At 51.2% G+C, this 16,069-nt stretch overlaps 1 protein-coding gene across 7 annotated transcripts in view; it reads right to left on the minus strand.

Moving 5' to 3' along the window:
* Positions 1-16,069, minus strand: part of PLXNA1 (plexin A1) — a 356,246-nt gene that overhangs the window by 284,045 nt on the left and 56,132 nt on the right. The window contains exon 1 of one of the 7 annotated variants that reach the window (XM_075938782.1): positions 7,362-7,608. The exons of 2 other annotated variants lie outside the window; for them this stretch is intronic. The gene's annotated coding sequence lies outside the window, so the exon portion shown is untranslated. Of the gene's footprint in view, positions 1-6,518; positions 6,680-7,009; positions 7,027-7,104; positions 7,125-7,251; positions 7,609-16,069 lie in introns of those variants that run through there. 4 more of the 7 variants (XM_075938785.1, XM_075938788.1, XM_075938787.1 and 1 more) reach the window with 4 other exon arrangements.

A 16,069-nucleotide genomic window follows, 5' to 3' on the forward strand; every position in this document is an offset into this window, starting at 1 on the left:
ACTTCTCTTCGGTGCCAAGTTGGCCAGCAGATTGAGGGATACAAGAGATAGCAAGAGGGGAGGGAAGTGGGAAGCACGCAGGCTGCTCTGCAAGCTGTCAGCCACTGAGCAGCCTTCGCCAGGCTACTACAATACAAACTACATGGGGGTGCAGGGGGGAGAGGCAAAGCCAATGGAGTTGGCTATATTTGGGTAACTCTATTAGAGACATCAAGGGGAATTGCAGAGGGCCTGCTAACACAGACCCTTGGGTACCAAGGCAATGTAGGGGCACTGTCAGGAAAGGGCAGCCCAGCTGCTGCAAGCTGACTGTCACCTGTGCTGTCACAGCACTACCCTTTCCAATTACACCACCAGAGCTCTCAGACCACTTTCCATCAGTGAGACACTGTTATCATCCCTGACTGCACAGATGGGGAAACAGAAGCACACAGGAGCAAAGTGACTTGCCCAAGGCCACACTGCAAGTCAGGAGCAGTATTCAAGTCTCCCATATCCCAGCGTCATACCCCAACTACTAAACTACAGCTGCTCCAGCAAGCCAGAGGGATTACAAAATTCATCTAGTGTTCAACAAATAGAAAAAACACTCCATTCAATTAAACCACCTCAGCCAGAAACGTTGGTGAAACCAACACACCAAGCACATGTGGAGCCTTAGACAAGGGTTAACCCTCACCCCCTCTGTTACAGTGCTCTGGTGACTGTAAGACCATCATCCATCACAAACCCAGGATTATATTATATACTTTGCATTTATATAGCACCTTTCATCCAAGGATAAACAGGGAGAACAGAAACTCAGTTCAGTTTAAATTTGACAGTCTAGACACAGCGTTTGTTGTATTTTAAGTTGATTTAAATTGGCTTAAGCATTTTGTCACGTAGGGAACAAGGAGCTTTGGCAGGTGCTTTTCATGCTTGCCCTAAATAAGGAACATCAGTTTTTAACAGTAAGGCTTTGTTAGCCAGTGGGGCTACTTTTAATCTCCCAGTCAGAGAGAACTGCCTGAAGTGGGAAGGGTTAGAAGCAGTGGTGGTGTGAAAGCCAGGGAGAAGTTGGGATAGATCACAAACACAGCATCTAACAGGAAAGGCTGCTCCAACAGGAAAGGCATGGACATGGCCAAGCTGCTAGCTTGAATGGCTTCACTTTTTTTGCCACCTCAACTGGTGCAGAGCTGTTCTCCTCCAGAGCAAAACTGGCCCTGCTCCTGCTACCAGGTCCGGAGGCTTTTTTGGCACGAGAGGCATTAGACATGGTAAGCTACATTGCGTTTGCTATGGCAGCTCTGCATCCAGCCAGTGCTGTTGGCTCTGCAGAAGACCATCCGGGTTTATTTCTTAGTTAGCACTTCACCACCAAGGTACACATAACATTTGCTCAAACAAGACTCCCAGAGGTATCTGGCTGAGGAAGCTGTCTGTGTTTACATGTGCTGTACCCAGTGCACGCTGCGGGAACGGCATCAGAATGCAGGCTGCATGTGTCAGAGTCGGTCTGGACATGCCAGCATCCCCCTTCAGATCTCTAAATGGGGGTTGTTTAGAATGCAGCCACCCCCCTTAATGTGCCACACGCTGCAGTGTCTTGAGGAGGGTACAATACATCAAAGCCTCTGCTTTTAGTGGAGAACGCTGGTGCTCAGCTTCAGACACATTGCGGCCTGATTTTCAGAGATGAGGAGCACTCACAATTCTCACTGGCCATGGCTGCAGCTGCCTCTCTGAGAAATCAGACCCCAGGTGTCTCAGGTTGGGTGTCCAACAAAAGTGGTAACTGAAACTGCCCATCCCTCAGCCCCCCCACACACACCCTGAAGTTTCAGCTCCACTGTCTTTCCTCCGTTCCCCCCACGTAAATGAGCAAGTCGTTCATTGGAAATGAACAGGACACATGTTCAAAGGACATGTATACTTCAAATATTTTGTTCTTTTCTGTTCTGGTTACACAGAGCCTGATGAAGTTCAAGATCTCTGTCTGCAAAGGCCCCGGAACAAAAAGCCCAGCAACAGGAGGGGTAGCAGGGTGGTGCCAAACTGCCATAATCTGCACAAGGGATGTATGTGAAAGTGTAGCCATACACAGTTAATCCGTGAATGAGCCTGGGCTCATCGGTTAACATTCAGTTACACACAGGCTCTGGGTTCACGCAGGGAGCCAGCTCCCTGCACATACCAGCTCCTGGGAGTTGCCTGCCACCCCACGCTGCTACCTCTGATACAAAGGCAACAGCACAAGGCAGCAGGTGGGAGCCAACCACCACCCCGCATGTAAGCACTGAAATTTTCAGCAGTTACAGTTACTTAATTACACTCATTTTAACATCCCTAATCTGCACCTCTTGGGCTGCAGGAGGCCAGGAAGTGGGGATCCCTGCGCAGGTAAGGGCATGTAACTGCAGCTGGGGCAGTGGTGGGCTGCACGTGGCCCACTGGAGCTCTACCTGAGATCCCCTAGGCTGGCTCCCCTCTCCCACGTGCCTCTCACACACTGGGACACCCAAACCCTGCACTTCCTACACCTCCCACCTTGCTCCCAGCACTTTTGGAGGAGCCGTGAATTGCAAGATTCGTACTCAGTCCCCACTCCTTCCCCAAAAGTGCTAGGAGAGAGGGGGAGGCACAGATGAGTGTGGGGCTCTGGTTCCCCAGTGCGCGAGAAGTGCATGGGGGAGGAGGGTTAGACAAGGGGGCCGCAGGGCTGCAGGTGGAACCCCCGTAGGCCATGGGCTGATGAAGCCCACTGAGGTGAAGAAGAGCTACTTTGTGGCCCACCCCCTATTCATGGCTGCCGAACTCTGAGCTGGGGGCTGAGCTGCCAGACAAATACAAGTTATAATAAACTAAAGTTGTCTCTACATCAACTGAGATCCCCAGGGAGAGAACAGACGCATTCCCCTTGGTGAGCATGGCTTCTCCCAGGTGGACAGAGATCTAATTTACACATGTGCACCCACACCAGTGACTCTGGGCCTTGTAAAAGTAAGAAGTCAAACAGCCACTAAGACCTGAAACCAACCTGGGTCTATGAGTAAACACAAACAAAAGTCTGAACTGAGAGCCTGAGGGCTCTACCAGGTACAAATGGAGAGCAACTCCACCGAAATGCATAGGCTTTGCACTGGATCTACCTCCCAGGTACCAGATCACAATCTGGCACAAAAGATTTATTTCTGTTCTCCCTCTCGGTTTGGGAAAGGAATGGCTGGCTGGTTGTCTCTTCTTGTATCTGACTAGGGGGGCAAGAAGGGGAGAAGCACACACCCACAAGGGACAAACCAAGCATATGCTTTTTACAGCCCCCTCAGATTTCAGCAATGTTAGTCTCCCCCTAAATAAGAGCAGCTTTAAACACCGACGCATGTCCCTCAGTCCCATCACAGCTTTAGTTAGAAGAGACTCACTGATCTATTTCAATGTTCTCTCTGCCTTTAACAGGAAAAGTCCTTCTGGATAGAAGCAAAAAAAAAAAAAAAAAAAAAAAATCACATACAGAACCACAATGAAAATGTCAATGGAGATTGATTCCCAAGCTCTACTTAAATCCTACACTTCAGGAAAAGGGGCCAAGCAGGTAAAACTTTAAGCTTTCTTCCAATTCCATCCCTCACCACATCTGAATGAGCTCTTTCGAATATTGATATCTTACTGAACTAACAAAAACACAATAAAAATAGCCTTTAGAATGTGATCTACAGAACACGGCAATCAAACTGTGAAAGACAAAACCGTCCCCCCTGGCAGCTGTTTTTGTACAAATCCATTGGAGAAGGACTACACATTATTCAACTCCACTGGGATCTTAATCCAAGGAGACAGATCTGTTTAACTTCTCTGCATAGCGGATGTCACTGGGTGCATTCAAGCAGCACGTAGATCTAGAATGGGGTGCACTGGATTTGCAGCTTCTATTCCTCGTGGTGTATCCGTATGTGATACGATCACCTATTTTGGATCCAAGCTTCCTTTCCTCCCACGCAACCTTGATTCTGTCTCACTTCTCTTAACACTGTAATTTACTAATATCAGAAGAGCTGAACTATGCAAATACTCAGATGCAAAGCCTTCTTTCTCTTTGCAACCACTTAAGAAATTATCTCCACATCCTCTAGAGTTTTCTACCCTGCTGATTTTGCTTGGCTTCTTTACTCCGTACATTTGGTCACTGGTATCTTGAGAGAGAGACACCGAGTCACTCATTTTACCCACTGAGTATATACAAAAGACCTTGAGATTGTTCAGGAAGCAATTAGACGCTGTTCAGAGGAAAATGGTGTTTTCAAATGGATAGCCTTTGATGTAGTCTTTTCTTGTCCCTCTTAATGTACCCCCTTGCAGAAGAGATTAATAATTTTAATTCTGGCAAAAGACCAACTATATTCTCTTATATAGAATTCTCTATCCAAACTGATTTTATCTTTAGCAAACAAAAAGTGACTCTTAAATGCAGCTCATCTCCAAAACTTTTTCCCCCCCTCAGAGTTCCTGACATAAGAGGATGATTGTCAATGTTTATTAGCATGTTTGCCTTGTTTTTCTCTCCCTGAAGCATGAGGGACAAGGGATTTAACAAGTAAGGCTAATGCCTGTCTCTTTCCTCCTAACCTATCTCATCTTTAACCAGTGACCTTCATGTCAAGTTCTACTTACATACCGGCTTTCCTCACCCCATCTCCCTTGGCACAAATGCACAGTTTGCTAGGGAAAAGAGAAAGAATCTCACTACTTAAAGTGTGGGGCAGGAAGCCAAAAAACACCTAGCCTATAAAATCCCAAGAAAAACAGGGCTTTAGGTATTCCACAAAGCATGCCAATGAGTATTTGCAGATCCCTCCCCATAAACACACTGTAGCTATGTGAGTGTGACCAGTCCTCAGCAGAGTGGGATATGTAAGTGGTCAAGGAAAATAAGTGGACAGGCAAACAACTCTTTTCATTGCCTTTCTTGTTAATATGAAAGGAATTCACACACACCAGGCCACATGTATACATATATAAAAATTCACCCTGTAGAACTAGATATGGCTATAATCACAGATACATGGTGTGGAGGAGTACAGCAGCCTTTCACAAACTGCAGTATAATAAAGGCTTCATCCATACATAGCGCTTTACCTTTTCTCAACACACTGCAAACACAAATGAATCCTCACAACACCTTTGTGTGATTCAGTTAGTCTCCAAATTTTAAAGATGGGGAAACTGAGGCACAGAGCGGCAGGGAGACTGTAATGCTCTGCACATTTCTATGCATAGAGACTCACCCCTACTGCCCATTCCAGTAGATGCAAGAAATTAGCCACAGACAGGTCTCCAGACTGAGCTGTTCTGGCCAGTTTCACTAGCGCAGCTCAGTTAATGCAGGCAGTGGAGGAAATGTTACAAGCACAAAAAATAGCTGCTTCATCTTGGAAAGAGGAAACCCAGAATAGGACTGAAAATCCTCCCAGTAGAGCAACAGCAACTCAGATCCACACACCCCAGAATGCATGGAGGGATGCCTTGTGTACCCCCCCCCCCAGGGCCCACACAATCCCCTGCAGGACTTTATACCCACTACTGCTTTGGAAGATGTGGCATGTCACCCAAGCGGGGAGGAATGCCTCTCTGGCCACAATCTGACCAACTAAGGCCCAAGAGGCATTTCCTCCAGGAGCCCAAAGCAAAAGCAGTATCAGCCTCCAGGCATGCTGGGCCCAAATAAAAGATGAACCCTACACTCCAGGCAAAGTTTCTGAACCCCAGACACCCAGAGAAAGAAGAGCCCCAGGGGCTCAGATGAGCAACCAGGGCTTAGGGACACCAGCTCTTCCCTCTCCCAAAACTCACATCTGGACAAGCCCCTAGAAGACAGAGCACAACACTAACTAGAATTAGACCTTATACGCCCCTTAATAAATTAGACACTGGAAAAAAAATTATAATCCCTCATCCAACAACCGGTTGCCCATCAGTCGCAAAAAATATCTGTTGTGAACAGAGTAAACTTTTCCCTTTAAAACCAGACAGGAGGAAAAAGAGGGGGTGCTCCTGGAAATAAATACAATCTAAAGCGCTATCTTCACTGCCAGATTCATTGTACTGATGACTGGAGAGTTAGTCACTATTGCAATGCAAAGCTATTTCCCAGCTTTGCAGCCTCCAAATCCCGGGAGGTTTGCTTCCCCCCTCAACCCCAGACCCAGCTCTTCTCTACAAGTCCCCAGAAAGCACAGTGTTTTGGGGGGGGGGGAGAAGATGCAGTGTAGCTTTCACAGCCTTCACTAAACAAACGCCCCATCTCCCCACAACAGCCAGCTCGCTTCGCTTCCCTTCCTAGGACTTAATCAGGAAGGAAAAGGCATCTTTTAAAAACAAATGCAAAAGCAGGCAAGTGTAAATGCAGAGAGATCTGGCGTGGCTTTCCCTCCTGGCTCACTCCCTGCCATGCATACATACAATCCACCCTGCCTGCTCGAGGATCGCCTTCCTTCCACAGCCCTGCTGCATTCCCCCTTGTACTAGCCCTTCCGTACCTTTCACATTGCCGCTGCATGTTGTGACGGGGTCTCTCCCCAGCAGCCCTTCTCATGCAGGAAAACAGCAGTAACACGTTTTACCCAGCTTAAGAGATTTCTCCCCATCTATTCTAAATGAAGCTGTTACAGCCACATGCTGGTTAATTTCAGTCCTTCCTTTTTCACTACCCCCCCCCCAACTACACACACCCTTTAGTCAATTTCAAAGGCAGACGATTTCCTTGTCCTCCACACTTTTCGCAGCAAACCCTCTTCACATTCATATTCAACTCTTTCCGCTCCAATCCTGCCACATTTCAGGGGAAGCCATTCAGACTCATTTTGAGGCAGATTCCCCCTGTGCAATCCACCCACCCTTTCTGATCCTTCTTGGCTAGGCGATCCCCCAAACGTTTTGTCTCTCTAGTTTACATTCTTCCAGCACCGGCAGAACACAACGCGCGCGCACACACACACACACACACACACAATCACAGCAGCCAACCCACCCAGCAAAAGAATCCAGCAAACTCCTCTTCCTTCCCCAGTGCACGCGAAAAGAAAGACGGCTCTCCCTGTAGGGGGAGGGAAGACCAAACCCTACCCCAGCCAAGCACGGGCTTGGGAGAAACGCAGAACATCCCCCGTCTCCGCGAGTGTCTGTCTCTCAGACGGGGCACAAGTGTTCCGGAGCCAGGCTGGGAAACCGGGAAAAAGGCATCGCAACCCCCTCACCCTCCTGCACAGCCACCTTTTCGCGTGCCTCCCGCGGCACAATCGCCGCCTCTCTTTCCAGAAGGCAGAGGCAAAGCCCGGGCATCCTGGGAGCCGAAGGAGGAAAGTTGGATTCCGGTTACTTACAGCCTGAACTGGAGCTCGCCTGAGACGTGCCAGCCATAATTACATTCCACACCAGCCGGCCCTCCCCCCCGCGAGCCGGCCGGGGCTCCGCGCCTCGCTAGCTCCGCCGCCGCCGCTGCCTCTGACCAGCATGAATGGAATTGGAATGGAATGCAGCGCAGGGTTCCAATGGAACTCCAGCCTCGATCTGACTTCCCAGGGACGGAGACTGAAGCACACGTTCAATGGGGCTGCTGCTGGCTTGCTCCCCCGCTTCTCCCCTCTAGAGGGCGCCCTGGCCTGCGCAGAGTGGCGCACCGAGGGGGGGGGAGAGGAGGAGGAGGAACAGGGAGCCGAAAGGGGCGGGCACCCCATTAAAAGGGCAATGGCCCAAGGGCTGCCGTGAAAGCGGCAATGCCCTGGAAAGCGCCCACCGGTTCCTTGTTCTCAGCTCCCCAGCAGGGCAGGCGGGGGACGGAGGAGGAAAGGAGCTAGCGGTGTGCGAGCGGCCAAGCCCAGTCTTGCTGGGCAGGCTTATAGCACCCTCCAGCCACGGATGGCAACAGTTCTCCCCAATGACCGAATTTTGCTGCCTATTGCAGCATCGCACCCATTTGTAAAATGTGGAAACTGAGGCACAGCCCGAGAGTCCAATATCACAGGGTGGCTAAAGGCAGAACTGAAAAATAGAACCCAGGAGTCCTGGTTTCTAGGGCCCTCCTCAGGCTACTGGATCACAGACTCTCCCAGATGCGAACACAGAACCCAGCAAGCTTGACTGTGGGAGTCCTCGCCTATAGGGCAGTGTTCCCCAAGTGGTGCTCAAAACGAGGGGTTCCTGAGGAGCCAGCATTCCCCTGCCCCCTCTGAAAAGGAGAGAGAGAGAGAGAGCGAGAGAGCCGGCTAGCCAGCAGAGGCATGGGCGGCGAGTTGTGTGGGCTTATGGTGCCCACGCTCCAGCAATAGCTGGAGCTGGTTCTCCCACCCCGGCCCCAGAACGTCTCGTCCCCGGACCGGTCCCTGTCATGCATAGCCTTCCCTGAGCTCCCCCTCCCTGGCTGCTGCTGCCCTGAGCAGCACGCTCAAACCAGTGGGTGGGGAGACGCCTGGACGTGACGTAACGTCACGGCCCGGGATTTTAAACTTGCTGGGGGCTGTGATGTGCCGCATGGCTGAGTTGCGGGTTCGGAGTCCGGGGACAGACCACAGACTCCGGCCCCACAAAGTGGAAGGCAGAAAGTGAGGGAGAGGAGAGGGGAGAGGAAGGGGCTTGTGCGGAGGGGGAGGGGGAGGAAAAGGCACCAAAGGGACAGGGGTGGAGGAAAGACAAATGGCAGGGGGCCAAGCGCAGACAATGAGGAAAAGGGCAGAAGGGAAGAGGTGTCAGTGGGGGGGGACAGGGTGATGCTGGGAGGGGAGAAGGTAAGGGCATTGGGGGCTAGAGAGGTGAGGGGAGGTGCTGGGAGAAGGCTTGAAAGAAGGGGTGGGCATGAGGAAGGCTGGGATGGAGCAAGTCATGTGAGAGGGCATAGGGGCATGAGGGGAATGGGGGCAGAGGGTGGTGAGGGGTGGGCATCAGGGAAAAATGGAACAAAGGGGGCAGGGGAAGTGAGGGAAGGGGGAGGCACCAGGAGGGTGCAGGGGTAAGAGAAGGTGCAGGTGCCAGGGGATTCTGGGGGTGAAGCAGAAGGGCAGACACCTGCAGGGGAGGGACCACCATCAGAGGAGAGACGCAGGGCAGGTTTGTAGAGGGAGGTGTTAGGAGAGGGGATGAGGAGCGGTAGCTCACATGATCAGAGTGGGGCTACTGAAGAAGTGGGCACAGGCAGGAGAGAAGGGCTGGTGGAGGGGGGCAGGTTGCAGGAGGGCTGAGGACAGTGAAAAGAGCAGGAGTCAGGACAGCAGAGGAGGGTGAGGAGTGGGGGGGGGGGCAGCAGGCACCAGGGGAGCTGACATGGCAGCAGAGGTTTAAAAGGTAGAGGTTTAAAATTATTTATTAATAACTTGTGTGGCACATCCAAACAAGCCACATGAACTCAGTACTGGTGCACAACACAAAATTCATTTTGCTCATGTGAGGAAACTCTTAGGCTATGTCTACACTGGTTGTTTCTTGTGCAAGATGTTCTTGCAAGAACACATCCACTCTTCCATGTGCGAGCTGTGCTTTTGCACAAGAGCATCTATGGCAGTGTGGACACTCTCTTGCCCAAGAAAGTGCCGATGGCCATTTTAGCCATACAGCTTTCTTGCTCAAGAAATTCATGTTGCCTGTCTACACTGGCCTCTTGCGCAAGAATAGTTGCTCAAAAGGGCTTATTCCTGAGTGGGAGCATCGTAGTTCTTGCGGAAGAAGCCCTGATTTCATACATGAGAACGTTAATGTACTTGCGCAAGAACACACGGCCAGTGTAGACAGGCAGCAAATTTTTGCGCAAGATCGTGCCAGTGTATACACTGCCAAGGGGAGGGAGGAAGGCAGGGGCAGGGAATCAGCACTGGCTCAGCATGTCTACATGGTTTGGGGGGAGGTGCAGGGAAATTGAACTCAGCTGAGTTGCAGAGTGGAGAGGTCTGGGGAACTGGGCTGGGCTGTTGGGTGGGGGGGGGAGGTGTGGAGCTCAGTTTGACGGCAGGAGGAGGGAGGTGCCGGAACTGGGGCTAGACTCAAGGGGAGGGAGGGACAGGGAATCGGCTCTTGGCTCAGCAGTTTTGTGGGGCTTGGAGGAGGTGCAGGGAAACTGAGCTCAGCTGTGCTGTGGGGGAAGCATGCAGGGAGCCAGTGCAGGGCTCAGCTGGGCTGAGGTGGATGGGGGAGGGCATACAGAACAGACAGGTACCGTATTTTCCGGCGTATAACACGACTTTTGATGTTAAAAAACATCCCCCAAAAATCGGGGGTTGTCTTATACGCTGGGTATACAGCTTTGCGGCTTTGCAAAGCCTCAGGGGAAGCCGGCGGCGGGGCATCCCAGGCGCGCCGGGGCTGCCCCGCCGCCGGCTTCCTCCGAGGCTTTGCAAAGCCGCAGAGGGGCTCCGGCGGCGGGGCAGCCCAGGCGCGCCGGGGCTGTCCCGCTGCTGGGGCGTCCTCAGAGGCTTTGCTCCCGATGTCCCTGGTCTGCTGGAGACGGTCCCCAGCAGACCAGAGGCACCGGGAGCAAAGCCGAAGCGGCAGCGGGGTGCCGCTCTTCTGAGGCTTTGCTCTAGCAAAGCATCAGAGGCGCGGGACCCCGCCGCTGCTGCGGCTTTGCTCCCGGTGCTTCTGGTCTGCTGGGGACCGTCTCCAGCAGACCAGGGACACCGGGAGCAAAGCCGGGAGGCGGAAGGGCGCTGGGGTATAAGACGAAACCCTATCTTTTAACTAAAAAATTAGGGGGTCGTCTTATACGCCCAGTAGCCTTATACGCCGGAAAATACGGTAGCTTAGTTGGGCTGTGAGGGGCTGCAGGGAACTGGTGCTGCACTCCCTTGGATTGTGGGGGCTGGTTTTGGGGGAAGTGCAGGGAGCCAGCAGGGGTGGGCAGCTTAGTTTGGTTGCAGGGGATAGAGGTGCAAAGAAGCCTAGTGGGGAAGGAGGGGACCAGGAGCCCTGAAATGACCTCCCCTGGTCCAAAAATTCCTCATCTGGGACCAGTCAGGTCTAGAGGGTGCCAGATCAGGGAGGTCCAACTTCTACCCAAGTCCCCTCCTCGCACCCTCCCTTGTAGCCAGACACCCTACATCCAGCCTGCTTCTGCACCCCATCCCTATCCCACTCCTTGGCAGCCCTGCCATCCACGCTAGCACCGCCGTGGCCCCAGCACCCTGCCATCCACGCTAGCACCCAGCAGCACCCTGTTCCTTGTCCCAGCACCCTGCCAGTCACCCTAGTGCCCAGCAGGACCATGTCCCTGACCCCAGCACCCTGCCACCTGCCTGTCCCAGCACCTTGCCCCAGCACCCTGCCACCTGAGCCAGCATCCTTCCACCCAGCAGCACCCTCTCCCCAGCCCCAGAACCCACTAGCACTCTGTCCCCTACCACCACCAGCACATTTGGGACCACATTAGTGAGGCTTGGGGGTTTTTGGAGGAGCTTTTTTGTTTGTTTTTTTGCATCTCACTTGTGTGGCCCCAACTGACTTTTCTGTGGGTCAGTGACCTTTGACTCAAAACAGGTTCCTCACCCCTCTCATAAATAGAGACAATGCTAAAATCTTTTGAGTTTGACATAATATTTTATTTAAAAATGAAGCCAGGCCAACAAGCCCCCAATTGGGACCAAACCCCCATTTCACTGCAGCATCACAACACTCCTGCACCACCTGACCCCAAGTCTGAGCCTATCATACACTGGAACCCCCGTCCTGAGCCTCTTACATCCCCAAACTCCTGCATCCCCACATCCTCAATCTTCTGCCACAACATTCCTCCACCATCCACACATCACAAATCTGTGTCCTGAGCCCATCATACTCACAAACTTCTTGCCCTGAGTCCCTCACATATCCAGCCCAAACTCCTGCACCCTCACATCCACAAGCCCTGGCTTGCTCAGCACCCCAACCTTCCACCTGAACCCAACACTCCCCAGCCTAGAGCCCCCTCCCTGAGTCAACAGCCCCTTCTCCTGCATCCAAATTCCCTCCCAGAGCTTGTACTTCTCACCCCTTCCCACACCCAAATCCCTCATTCCCACTCCACACCTCACTCTCACTAGGTTGAGACAGGTATAAGGGCTGGGCAAGTGATGGAGAGGAGGGGAACAGAGCAGATGAGGCCTCACAGAAGGGAGATGGGGGGGTGTCTTGGGAAGGAATGTGATTTTCATGAATTGGTGGGTCGCTTTCTCCTCTCCCGCCCCCACCTTTTTTTTTTCCTCTCTCTTTTTTTGCTTGACAAGCCTAGGGGTTCCTTGAAATTCTGAAAAGGGTTCCTCAACCAAATAAAATTGGGAAACACTGCTATAGGGCACTTCCTCTCAGACTCAGGAGCTGACTCTCCATCCAGCCACTAGACTACACTGCCTCCTTGAGCAGTGAACAATTCAAACACATGTACTTTAAAATCAGATTAGCATCTAATGCCCACGTTTCACTGTTATGGATCCACATCACTTTATATAGCATGTAATGACTCAGCAACAACAGTCTGTTTAATTTGGGCTTCCAAGGCCTAGTTAAAGGAAAGCATACAAATGCGTCACAATAATCATGCTTTGCATTTTGATACAACTTTACAGAGGAAGGGATCAAAGCACCTTACAAACTATTAACAACCTCTGGGAGACCAGAATATGTTCCTTACTTTACAATACAGATAATGGAGGCACCAAGAAATTAAGTGGCTTGCCTAAGATCATGCTAATTTTGCCAAGGCCTTTCAGACTTGCCATGCACTGGGCCAAGTAAATAGCAAAGCCAGAGCCCAAGAATCCTGAGGACTTGTGTTCACTACCAGCCTGATTGACAAGAGAGTGATCAATCCAGTGGGGATCGATTCTTCATGTCTAGTATAGACTCAGTCAATCCACCACTGATCACAGGGCTTTGGGACAGAAAACTTTGTAAGGATCTTCCCCCTACATTTCCCCTAGGATCATGTTATCAAAGGTTGGGACCCACCCCTGCGCATATACATACACAATGAGCCACAATTCTTTCTCTTCTGCTCTGGGATGAAAGATGGGGTGGGTCCTTCTCTGTTATGAAGGAGCCCACACAGGTATTATTGTGTTCCCTATATATTAACTCTGCTGGTTTTGCCAGGGACATGGAGTAGAAGGAAGGTCCCCTCTAGTCCTCTCCTTCCTGCCTCCACACTGACACCACAGAGGGGGCACCATGGGGATAACACACCAGAGGATCTGATCCCGCCCCACCCCTGTATATACTGTGTGGCAGACACTGAAGGTAGCTCGGTAGTTTTCAATATGAAATGAGTTTGTGGTCCTTCAACCTACTCTGGCCCCCTCTATAGGTGCAGAGAACCCTGACCCTGCCAGTCTGCCACAAGGCACAGGAGCTCCTAGGGAGACCGCACCAGCTGTGTCTTGGTCATGCTCCCCAGAAGAGGGCACAGGGGCTACCATACCCACAGATGCAATAAGAGCTATAGAGCAGCTGCTGCTTGATGGCCTAAAAATTCATTCCCTGGCACCACATGAGCCCCCCCTCCCTCCCCCCCAGTGCATATCACAGCACAGCAAAACCTAGCTCTTAGCCCAGTTCCTACTGGACAGCTGGCCACCCATCCCAACTGGCTGTAGTGGGCAATGTCCGCCAAGAGGCCCATGCAGACTGGATTTTCCTCACTCCTTCCAGGGGGGGAGCCTGGGGTGAGTGACATCATCAGGGGGCCACACAGGAAGCTGGGGGCCACACAGGAATGTTGAGACCTTTCTGCAGTACACAGAGGACTGGGTGCTCCCGCGCTGGCAGTTCAGTATCTTTCACTGGCACTAAACTCACTTCACTTAAAAACAAAATTATGAAGAGGAAAAATAATAAAAGCCATAAACAAGACTAACTGGCAGTTTGAGTTGATTATTTGTCTTTTAAAAACACACTCAGTGCCAGGCACTTAGATCACTTCCATTTTTTCTCCTTACTCTCTGTTCCTTGTGACCTGCTCTTATCTGAGAAAGCAACATCGCTTCCACACCAATCTGTGTTCTTCTGTGGCAAAGGGACCCCTGCTCTTTGCAAACACCTCTCACCTCAGATTGGGAGAGCAGACAGCCTCATCAAGCCCCTGGGCAAAGTGGGTGGGGGGGCAGCTCTGTTCTTCTGGAAGGGTCAGGGCATCAGATTAGGGTTGCTAGGCGTCTGGTTTTCATCCAGACTGTCCGTTATTCGGGTTCCGTGTCCGGTAAAAAAACAGAAAATACAGGACATGTGAAATGTCCAGTATTTCCTGTTTCCCTCAGATGGAAGCTGGCAGGGGCGGGGGAGTGAGGAGCGTGGGGCCATTATAGGCGCAGCGCTTTTTTTTTTTTTTTTTTGCTTTTTGCTTAACAACTTTGGTCTCCTTTTCCCCCCCCCCCCCCCTCAACAGAATTTTTTCCCAGTTTGTTTGTTTGTTTGTTTTTTGGGGGGGAGGGTGTTCGGTATTTTTTGTTAAACCGTCTGGCAACCCTACCTCAGATGGAAAGGACTGGGGCAGCCGGCCCCTCAGTGCCACTAGGATCATAGCACAACAACCTCCCCAGTGTTGCCTGGAACACGCCACATGGCACCCCTACCTCCGCAGGCATCCCTAAGACCTGCCCAGAATGCACCGTGTGCGGTGCTTCCGTGATGATTTAAAGGGCCCAGGGCTCCAGCTGCTGCCACAATAGCAACAGGGACAACCTGGGCCCTTTTGAATTGCTGGGCCCCAGGGCAACTGTCCCTTTTGCCCCCATTCTGCATCGGCGGGCCTGTCGCAGACCCAACTCTCTACACCAGCATTTCTCAAACTATGTGTCAGCTCCCCATTTTTATGGGGTCACCAGGGCTGGCTTAGACTTTGTGGGGTCCAGGGCCAGGGCCAAAGCCAGAGGGCTGCAGCTTTGGCTGGCAGTGTTCAAATTATAAGTTCTCTTCCTCAGGCTGAAGCATTTGGGCGTTGTTACCCTGCCCAGGACTGTGAGGGTCAGACTTTGGTCACCCATGCTCACCTGGGCTGTGGGCAAGCTCAGGCTTCAGGCCGGGGGTCACGTAGTACTTTTTGTTGTCAGAACAGGGTTGTGGTACAAGGAAGTTTGAGAACCCCTGCACCACACCAAACACATGTCTTGCAGGGCATTTATCCACAAAGAAGAACATGTACAGAAATGGCACAAAGCTGGTGAAGACTCAGTCAGTGAGAGCTGCAAGTACAGGTAATATTTATGGAATCAGGTATTTATACTGAAAGTATGCTTTATGGACGTGGAGTAGGAATTAGTCACTAGAGGTTCCATGTCTCATGGATGACCTATTCAAGCAACAGAAAGTTGTCACTCCTCCTTAGGGAGCTAGGGTCATAATGCAAAGTTCTATTGTCTACCTTTGTCACACCCAGTCAATGGAAAACCATCAAAGATAATTATAAGCAATCAGTGTTCCCTAAGCTGAGAGCTTGGGCCACCAGCCAGGAGAGATTCAAATGCTGCCCAGCTGATTAACAGAGAGCCCACAGCTGGCAGCATGTGTTTCTACTAGTGGTGCACATCTGCACAGGCCTTGGTGCACATAAAATTTATTCCGCATACTGGTGGGGAAGAAAATGTAGGGAACATTGCAAGCAACTGAAACACTTGGAGGTGAAAAGGAACATTGGAGCAGGCAGGAAATAGCCCTGGCTATGAATAAAGACAAAGGACTGTTTCAGTTTAACAGAGTGTAGGGAAAGGTATTTTGTATCCATTTGGTGAGGTAATCCCTTAGGGAAAGAGGAGCTTTCATGAACATGTGGATCCTGTTTCTTGTGAAATCAGACTGCTTTGCAACAGACTGGATGCCGGGGGAGTGCATACATTAGTATAGGAAAGGTAACTGTTAGTAAGCATGGACCTAGCTTTGAGTTGTATGATTTTGTTGTGAGTTGTAACCAGTTGTTTCTATCACTTCCTCTCGCTTCTATTTAAGTCTTTAGCCTCTCAAATAAAACTCATTTTATTGTAAGTGTTTATAAGTGCTGGAGAAAAGCATTTATCATTTCAAACCAGGCAAGGTGATGAAGCATCAGACCCAGGAGCCTGAGAAGGGAGGCAGTCTGTTCCTCCCT

This window comes from Pelodiscus sinensis, chromosome 11, assembly GCF_049634645.1.
Source record: "Pelodiscus sinensis isolate JC-2024 chromosome 11, ASM4963464v1, whole genome shotgun sequence".
NCBI classification, from domain to species: Eukaryota; Metazoa; Chordata; order Testudines; family Trionychidae; genus Pelodiscus; species Pelodiscus sinensis.